Source organism: Myodes glareolus, chromosome X (assembly GCF_982192425.1).
Source record: "Myodes glareolus chromosome X, mMyoGla1.1, whole genome shotgun sequence".
Classification (NCBI taxonomy): Eukaryota; Metazoa; Chordata; class Mammalia; order Rodentia; family Cricetidae; genus Myodes; species Myodes glareolus.
In genome coordinates this window covers 49771966-49782028 of record NC_142053.1, presented here as the reverse complement: position 1 = coordinate 49782028, position 10063 = coordinate 49771966, and the positions used below count along the sequence as shown (strand labels likewise).

Below are 10063 nucleotides of genomic sequence, written 5' to 3'. Positions count from 1 at the left end.
GGAACCCAAACAACACCAATTCATGCATGCATTTGTGTGATTATGTTTTAAATATAATGGCAGATTTCAGAAATTGCAACCAAGAGTATGGGGCCTACAGTACTGGAAATATCTATTCTCCCTTTTTGTCTGAATAATATGGTCTCCTATTGGTAACCTTAACTTCTACCTACAAAATCCTAAAATAGAGAGTAAAACCCAAATTACGCTAATAAGGATCAGAGTGGAAATTAATGAAGAAGAAAGCTAAGGAACCATGGGAATACCCAATGAATTTGGTACATCTTTAGTACGATGGAAAAGGGGAAAAGCGGCAGATGATAGAAAAGTGAGAGGCGTCATCACGGAGCCACTAGGGATTCTGAAGCTATTACAAAGCTTATTCTGGATGAAACAGGGTAACTAAGGAGCCTTCTGTGATGGAAAATGTTCCATATCCACCTGACAAGGCTCTAGGGCCCAATTGTTTGTTCACACTCTAATTTAAATGTTGTTAGAAATATGTTTCCTTCCTTTGGCATTTATTTATCTATTTTCTAGGGAGAGTCTGTGACATGTGTCACAGAAGCTCACAGAGAGGCAGTGGACAACTGGTAGAAGCTCATTTTCTTCTTCCACGCCCCCCACCTGAGTCCCTCAGACTGCCAATCTTATTGGCAAGTACCCTTATCCATTGGTCTTCCTCAGTGGTCCACTAATACGTTTTCAAACTATGATGAACACCTTGCAAAGAGGTCATTTAAAGTCACCATTCCCCTTCTGTTTTAGTTAGGCTTCTGTTGTGACGCTGTGATCCAAAGTCAGTTGGGAGAGTGGGCGTGTTTGGCTTCCATGCAGTTCCACATCACAGTCCGTAATCAAAGAAAGGCAGGGTAGGAACAAAGTGCAGGAACTAAAGCAACCGCCACCGCGCAGTACTACTTACTGGCTTGATTCTAATGGCCGGCTCAGCCTGCATTCTCACACAACCCAGAACCACCTACCTACCTACCTAGCGGTGGCACTGGCACAGTACCTGTGCCCTCCCACATCAACCATTAATCAAGAAAATGCCCCGACAGGCTTGCCTGTAGCTCAGTCCGGTGGAGGTAAATCTTGAACCAAGCGCAGCTCCGAGTTGTTGGCATGGTAGACACCATGCCTCTCTTCCACTTCTGGTATTTGTTTATGTGAATGTGAGGGTTCTGAACCCAGATCCTCATGTTGGCACAGCAAACACTTTATCTACTGAGCCACCTCTCTAGAGCTAAAACATTTTCACTTTAGATTAACTATTATTATTTTTGTGTATGTATGTGAGTGTGGTATATGTATGTAGTTTATGTATATATGTGGGGGAGTCTACGAGTCTATGTGTACTCAAGTAGGCCAAAGCATGGCATTTGGTTTTCTCTATTATTCTATGCCTAATTTTTTGTAATGGCTTTTATTACTTTGAACTATGTATTTGTGTGCATATGAATACACGATGTCAACATCATATGTTATAAGAAAAATATATATCTAAATTACATAAAGATGTCAACTCAAACCTGATACCATGCAAAAAACAAATACATTTATCAAATTTGGCAATACCGAATCCAGGCAACAGGATCATTTCTTGACAGAAGATAAAAATATAATTTTTTTTATTATTTTTAGCTGTGTGTGTGTGTACTCACCCAAGGAGGCCAGAGGCATAAGATCTCTTTGGAGCAGGAGTTCATTACAGTTGGTTGTGAGGCACCTGAACATGGGTGCTGAGAATCAGAATCAAGTCCTGTGCTCTTAACCACTGAGCCACCTCTCTCAGCCCCCTCTGCTTTAGTCCCTCATGACAAGTTATGTCCTGAATTTGGAGCTCAGATTTCCCTCCCCCAAAACACATACACTAGGCTGGAAGGCAGCAGTTCCGGAGATCCTCCTGTCTTCAACCCACTCAGTGCTGGGCTTAATGGGGTGTGTAATACCATGACTGGCTGGATCTTCACGCTTCTGCAGCAAACCGTCTGAACTGCTGAGCTGAGCCATTTCATCAATCCCAGAAAGCAGTCGCATGTTAAATCTACAAAATTAGATAAATAAAAATGTTAAATGTACAAAATCAGAAATAATGATAATGATCCCATTCATAGATAAGGAAATCTTAATAGCGCTAATAAGAGCTGAAGAAAAGGCAGCTGGGAAACTAGAATACTCTTTCATATGCATGAAGTTTCCTTTTATATAGATGAAATCATTCTGGATATTGATTGTACAAAAATGTGAACTAAACAATATCTCCTGAGTGATATATTTAAAAGTAGTTAACATGGCGAATATTATATTACACACATTTGAACATGATTAAATAATTTAAAAACGAAGAAAAACCTTAACAGATAGATATATGCTTATAAATGATGACTTTTGTACTATGCCATATGAAAAATGAAGGCAAAAACTAGATTAATGTATCAACTCAAACCTGTGAACATAGAAGAACTATTTTTTGAACTTGTCAGTGCCAAATCCTAACAAGAGGATCTTTTCTTGAGGACAAGTGAGACTATAAAACAATATGGCACTCTGAAAGACAGTTTGAAGCTCTCTTCCAGTGCTGACTTTAAGCCCTACAGTTTGACCACGTATGTCAATACAAACATCTGGATGTGACTGTTTACAGCAGTTTAAACAAGACTTGCCAAACAAACATGCTATCCTTCAAGAAGTGAATGAACAGCCAAACTGTGGTTTTCTTTGATCAATAAAAATGAATGAACTCTCAAACTACAAAAAGATAAAAGGAGAGGAAAGTTAGTGCATACTTCTAAGATAAAGAAGCCAGTTTGCAAAAACAACATACCATATGATCCAAATCATATGAAATTCTGGACAAGACAAAAATATAGAGAGGGCTTAGGACAGCCTTGTGAGATACACAGGTAGAGTGCAAGGGACATTTAGATAGTATTGAAGCTATCCTGGGCACATGCAATTACCCATTTCATGTTGACTCAGGTATGCCAGCACACATTTATCAAATCCTTAGAATTGTATAAGCCCAATAGTTGAAGCTAGTGTAAGCAATTATTTTTAGCTATTAATAATGCAAAGCGACTTTTTTTCTAATTGTATGAAATACCCAGCATTAAATCATGATGATAATTATTGGTGGGACATGAGAGAATTGGAATAGTTGGAATTCTGTTCTAGTCACTCAGTTTCTTTTTGCAGCTCTCATAACTGAAGCCACGGCCTTGTTCATCCAAGAAAGTGTTGTGCCCCTGAGCTGCAGCCTCAGCCCCACTCAACTGCCTTCATAAACGAAATGGTGCTCTAGAGAAATGAAGCCTTCCAAAGCTGTGGAACATCTCCAAATAATCATCAGCAGCTTAAAGTGACTGAAGATATCACATACCTGTGTCAGAGGACACGGAGACATCCAACTATTACCACCCCGGAAGCTTCATTCCTCGTGGCTAACTTTCCCAGTGCTGAGAAGTTCTTGTCACGTTAGCTGGAGAGAAAAGTCATCATCCACCTTACCCAGCTGTGAAGCACGTGGGTGATAATAATGACTATCTTGGCAAGATATGCCCATTGGTACAACAGAGGCACAAATGCGATCGTGTAAACTAGCCATTTTCTGATTGGATTTAAGGTGCTTGCTGTAAGTGGGACCCCATGCCCAATACTCTTAACTGAGCTAAAAAAAAAAAGAAAAAGAAAAAAAAACAAATAAACAATCCAAACCAAAAACAAAACAAAAGAAACAAACAAACAAAAATCTGTGCTAGTTATGCCATAGGTCCCAGAAAAAAAATTAGTTCTTTTATTCTGCTAAATAAATAATAACCTGCCCCCCACAAGTTCTTACATTTATACTAATAGATTGGAATGTCTATCAACTCCCATCAGTGAAGCTTCTTTTTACAGTAGATGGTGATTAATACAGAAACTCTTAAGTGTTACTGCAGAGAACAAGAGGCTGTGGATCTTTCAACTCTAAATGGGACATCTGTGACACACCTCATTGCCCCAAGGCTCTAGAAGTGGAGAGACTGTCAGAGTGAAAGGAAGTAGATGTCTCTAGTGACACATGCATTTTCTGAACATGACGGCACAGTTGCATACATGAACTCCCAACAGCTGTGAGAATGTACAAGCCTTGCACAAAATCGAGCCAACACTAAATCCCAATATGGGTGGGGGAGGGGCTCATGAATTCCCACCTCAATCTGAGAAGCTATTGATGATACACAGCTGCTGGGAGAGAGTTGGTTTTCCTCAAGGACGCAGCATCTGAGTGGCTACCCATGCTCCAGTAGATGGCTCTGCACCCATGTACATACTAGTAGCACCGAGAGGACTCCACTGATATTAAACTTTTTAAAAAGGAGAAAAACACATGAAGTTGGGAAGGAAAAGTATATATAATAGGGGAGGGATGAGGCAGGGAATGAGAGCGTAATGGATCCAGAAACATTGTATGCATGCATGACTATTAAATAAAATATTTAATTAAAAAAGAATAGAAAGAAACTTGTGGCAAATGAAAAAAAAAGTTGCCCTGTAATCACTATAATGGGAGGCTTAAAATAAAGCCAACTGTTTGTAACTAAAAAAATAAAATAAAGCGTCATCAAAGTAGAAAGAAACTACACTTTCTGAAATAGCTGAAATCAAAAGATTGGCATCAGTTACTGTTGGCAAGCGTGGGAAGCTACTGTAACATTCTCGCACATGAAGGGTGATACACAAAACAGTACTACTGCTTTAGGAAACAGTTTAGCAGCTTCCCACAAAGTCAAAAATATTCTCAACACAGGATCCAACAATTCCACCACTTTGTATTTACTGTAGAGAAAGAAAAACCTGTGCTCCCAAAAGACTTGAGTAATAACATTAGTAGCATCTTAGATGTGTACTAGCCCCGTGCATGAAAATTAACCCACTAGTGGTCTGTGAAAAAGAATTGAATAAGCAAACTATAGTGTATTCATATAGGAGAATATTACTCAGCATTGCAGGAAATAAGCTGGTGCTACATATAGCAATGTAAGCAACCTATTTGATGTAACTGGGAAGAGAATTTAAATTGAGGAATTGCATATAGATCAGATTGGCCTATAGGCACATCTGTGGGAGAGATTGTCTTAATTGTTAATTGATGTAGGAAGAACATGGCCATTGTGAGCGGCACCATTTCCTGCTTCAGAGAGCTGTCTCCCTCCCTTCCCCCATCTTATATTCTTCTCTAGGGCTAGGATTAAAGGCATGTACCACTGGGATTAAAGGCATGCACCACCCAGTTTCTATGGCAACTAGTGTGACTACTGGGATTAAAGGTGTGTGTGTGTGTGTGTGTGTGTGTGTGTGTGTGTGTGTGTGTTACCATAACCTGGTCTGTAAGGCTGGCCAGTGGGACTGTTGTACTCTCAGATCTTCATGAAATCTTTATTTATAAAAATACAATTGAAATGCCACTACATTCATTCTTGTCCCTACAAAAGGAGACTACACCACACACTTCTGTGACAGTGACCATTATGAACACCTCTGTCAGGGACTTTTCTGTTGGGATGGCCTGAAATACTCTGAAACTGTGCACTGAAGCAGTTTTTCATTCTGAAGTTATCTCTGTCAGATATCTGTGAAGCAGGATGGAAACAGGGAAACTGAAAGGAACATGAAAAGGGAAAAGAGCCCTTCACCCTGGAAGAGTGCAGCCTCTTGCCAGGTGAGTGTCAACAGTCCCATCATAATTGACAATATTCCTTTTATCTGAAAGTATTTTGGGAACTGGAAAGATTGGCTGAGAAGTTAAGAGCATATGCCCCTCTTGCAGAGGTCCCAAGTTCTGTCCCCAACACCCACAAGTTAATACAGACATCTGTAATTCGGGTTCCAGAGTATTTGATGCCCTCTCCTGGCCTCCAAGGACATTTACACATACATGGTCTGTAGACATACATGCAGCTGAAATGCCCATACATATTATGTTAGTCGCTGCTTTATTGCTGTGAAGAGATACGATGATGACAGTAACTCTTATAAATGAAAGCATTTAATAAGGGCCTTGCTTACAGTTTTGGAGGGTGAGTCCATGATCGTTGTGGTGGGGAGCATAGCAGCACACAGCAAGGTATGATGTTAGAGAACTACATCCTGATGCACTGACAGCAGAGAGAGAGAGAGAGAGAGAGAGAGAGAGAGAGAGAGAGAGAGAGAGAGAGAGAGACTGGGATAAATGTGGGCTCTTAAAACTCCAAAACTCCACTCCACGCCTACTCCCTGCAGCACACATCCTCCCACAAGGCCACACCTCTTGCAACAAAGTTATTCCCCTTAGTCATTCCCAGACAGCACGTTAACTGAGGATCAGCCATACAACTATATGAACCTATGGGGGTAAATCTTACTTGAACTACCACATACCACTAACTGTTCCCATCCTCACCCAGGACCTTTGGCCAAGGAAAACATGGTTGGATTCTTTATGCTGGACTTACTGGGTCCTCCAAGTAGGAGCATAGACAGGGATGCTAAGGGACATGTGGACAGTGACAACCCCGCACAAGAAGTTTCAGAGAGGAAAAATATTAGCGAGTGGCCTCAAGACCATTCTTATGATATTTTGCTAGAGAATGTGGTTGCTTTTTGCTCTTGTCCTCTGCCAAAGGCTAAAGTAAAGAATTTTGGATTAATGGAATTGACAGAGGAGATTTCAAGACAGCCTAGTATTGACTGTTGTCATGTAGTTAGTTGAAATCACTTTGATACAGATCTACAATGCAGAAACACAAATTGTGTAGTGTAAAGAGAAAACAGACGCCAGGAAGAGTAATGTTGGATCTGAATCCTGTGCTCAAGGAGGTAAAAAGTTTAAAGAAATGCCTGATGCTAAATGGGATGAAGGGAGTGGTGACCTGAGGGCGAGGTCCCACACAGCTAAATTCCCAGCTTGAATAAATGCATTGAAGGAACAGTGCAGGGACCTATCAACAAGTCAAAGTTTAGGCAAATATGAGTAATCCAGGGACTCAGGTTTTGGCCCTAGGTAGCAGCAGATTTGGTAGCTTTGGGACCACTTGGGTTTGACTTTAGACTCAAGAATAAAAGAAAGGGGTTGGGCACTCTCCCTCCAGGGCTAAGGAAAGCTGCTGAGGCCAGGTGTAAGGTCAGGGGAGCCTCTGTATGGAGGTCCAATGAGGCCAATGCATGAAGCTGCAAATTTGAAACTTTCAAGACTCCAAGATGTTGGAGTTGATAGGGGAGTTCAGCCAATCACATTCTGGGCTCCCTGCAGAGGAAAATGGAGCAGCAGCTGAGAAACAAGCTCAGGAGAGAGAAATGTGCTCCAATAAAGAAAGCTGATAGGAGTGGGAGATCTGAAAAGCACTCTGACATCAGACACGGAAATGTAGAATTTGTAGATTTCCCTGCCGGTTTTTCAGTCATGCTTTGGTCCAGTATTTCTTCCCTACATGCCCTTTCCTTCCTTTGGAAGTGATAATGTGTATTCTTTTCTTTTCCTTTTTTTTAAAGATTTATTTATTATGTATACAGTGTTCTGCCTGCATGTGTGCCTGCACACCAGAAGAGAGCACCAGTTCTCATTATAGATAGTTGTGAGCCACCATGTGGTTGCAGGAATTGAACTCAGAACCTCTGAAAGAGCAGGCAGTGCTCTTAACCTATGAGCCATCTCTCCAGCCTGGTAATTTATATCCTGTGCTATTGTATGTTGGAAGTATGCGATCTGCTTTTGATTTTGATTTTTACAGAGGATTACAGTTACAAGATTTCTGTGAGTCTAAGAACAGACTTTGGACTTTTAAACAGTGTTGAGTCTGTGAAAGACTATGGGGACTTTTGATCTTGGACTGAGCACATTTTGCATTAAGATATGACTATAGGCCTAATGGGGACAGGGAGTGGAATGTGATTGTTTGAATTAGATTGACACCATCATGGACTCTTCTCCAGTTGAAAAACTATCCAGGGACGATTAGGAAGTAAGGCTTTGTTGAAGAAAGTGTGGCCTTGTGGGAGGAGGTATGTCATAGGAAGTTGGCTTGGAGGTGTCAATACTCACATCCAGCCCAGTGTCTCTGCCTGTTTCCAGTGAATCAGAATGTAACTCTCAGCTACCTTTGCAGCACCACACCCACCTGTGTGCTGCCATGCCCCCAACCGTGATGACAGAGCTCTGAAACTGTAAACAGTCTCCTAGTTCATTGCTTTCTTTTATAGGACTTGTATGGTCATGGTGTCTCTTCACAACAATAGAACAATAACTAAGACACACATAAAATAAAAACAAATAAAACTTTTTAAGGAAAGCTATTTTAAATTATCATGTTAAAACATCAATACTCTATGCTTAAGCCCTTAAGTGATATATGGTCTTTCTTCTTCCCCAGCAGCAAACCTACAATTTTCTAGGAATCTCATTAGAAGCTCCATTTGCAGTAAAGTACATGTCTTTACCTCATATCATTGTGCGACCCTTGTGACCCGTGATTTACCAGATTACAAGGCAATCCAAGATACAGAGGCCTGAAGACACCTTGTAATTTTACTTACTGAAAAATGAAGGAAAATAGAGAGAGTGAGGGTCTGCCTTCCAGAGGCCAGTGTGGTACACAGATCTCCAATGAAGCCAACATCACCATGTCTGACCAGGAGATAAAACCTTCAACTGAGGACTTAGGGGACAAGAATGAAGGGGAATACATTAAACTCAGAGTTATTGGATAGGACAGCAGTGAGCTACATTTCAAAGTGAAAATAACAGCACATCGGAAGAAACTCAAAGAATCACAATGTCAAAGACAGGGAGTTCCAACGAATTCATTTGGATTTCTCTTTGAAGGGCAGAGAATTGCTGATAAACATACTTTTCAAGAACTGGGAATGGAAGAAGATGAGGCTGATGTTCATCAGAAACAAACTGGATGGGGGAGGAATGCCATTTGATGGTTTCGGCAATTCTTTTTAGTTTTTTCCTTTTCTCTCAATCCTTTTCTATTTTTAAAATTGGTTCTTTTGTAACATGTTCAAAATGGAAATTGAATACTGACCCTCCAGCTTTTTAGAACATCTGCTAATCTGAATTCTAGTGTTCAATATTCACTATTGGTTGTTATTTTTGTGTTGATTTTTAGTGATCAAACTTCAGCTCCCTTAATATTGTCCTTTTCTCATTTAACAAAATGTCATGTGTGCACAGAGAGGCTGCCCTTTTCGGGGCTGTAAATTTTCAGGTTTGTGATGATAAAAAGGCCGAGCAGTGTAAACTTTCCTATGACCTTCCAGTTGGCCCTGAAGGTCCAGCACACAGCTGCTTCACTCCTGGACTGTGATTTTCAATGGGAGATAGAAATTGTGCAGAGAACTGAACTGTGGGAAAATGGCCTGTCCTCAGCTTGAAGCTTCTTTTAAAATCTGAGGGCATCACATTTGTAATCAAGATGACGGATGCACTGACAGTGACAGCTAACTCCAAAGATGGCTTCACTGGAGAGAAAGAAAGCATCCTAAGAGTAAGGCAGGCTGTCTGAAGATCCCAGGAAAGTTCTAATTTTCATTAGCAGTTAGCAAAAACGTTACTCAGGCAGAAGTGTACACAGCAGACACTGCCCCTTTTGATTCTGTTTGTACTTTTTGGCCTGGGACATGAGTTCTTAAGGGACATCGTCTGTACCAGTTTCTTTAAAATAAACAATATTTCTAAAAGCCATAAAAAGGAGGGGAAATAGAAAGAGGGGGAAATTTTCTTAGCAACCCTTTGAAGTGTAACTTAAAAGGCTCTAAAATTGCATATTTTGCTACTGCTAAAATATTTAAGACTCTTACTAAAAGAGTCAAGATGTCCACTTGGGTGCATCTTCTTCTTTCCAGAAACACTTCTCTTCTTTACTGTATAATTCCTGTGCTTCAATCTATTTCAGAATCTCTTCTTAATAAACTTCGACTCCAAGGGGACATGGCTTAGGCAGCAAAATGTTCCCCATACAAGCACGAGGTTCTGAGTTCAGATCTCCAGCACACATGCACACAGAGCTGGGAATCGCAGGTTTACATCCCAGCTCTG

At 40.7% G+C, this 10063-nt stretch overlaps 1 pseudogene; it reads left to right on the top strand.

The window, feature by feature from the left end:
* Window positions 1-8640: 8640 nt before the first annotated feature.
* LOC125415715 (small ubiquitin-related modifier 1 pseudogene) lies at window positions 8641-8946 on the top strand (annotated as a pseudogene).
* The last annotated feature ends 1117 nt before the right edge of the window (window positions 8947-10063 follow it).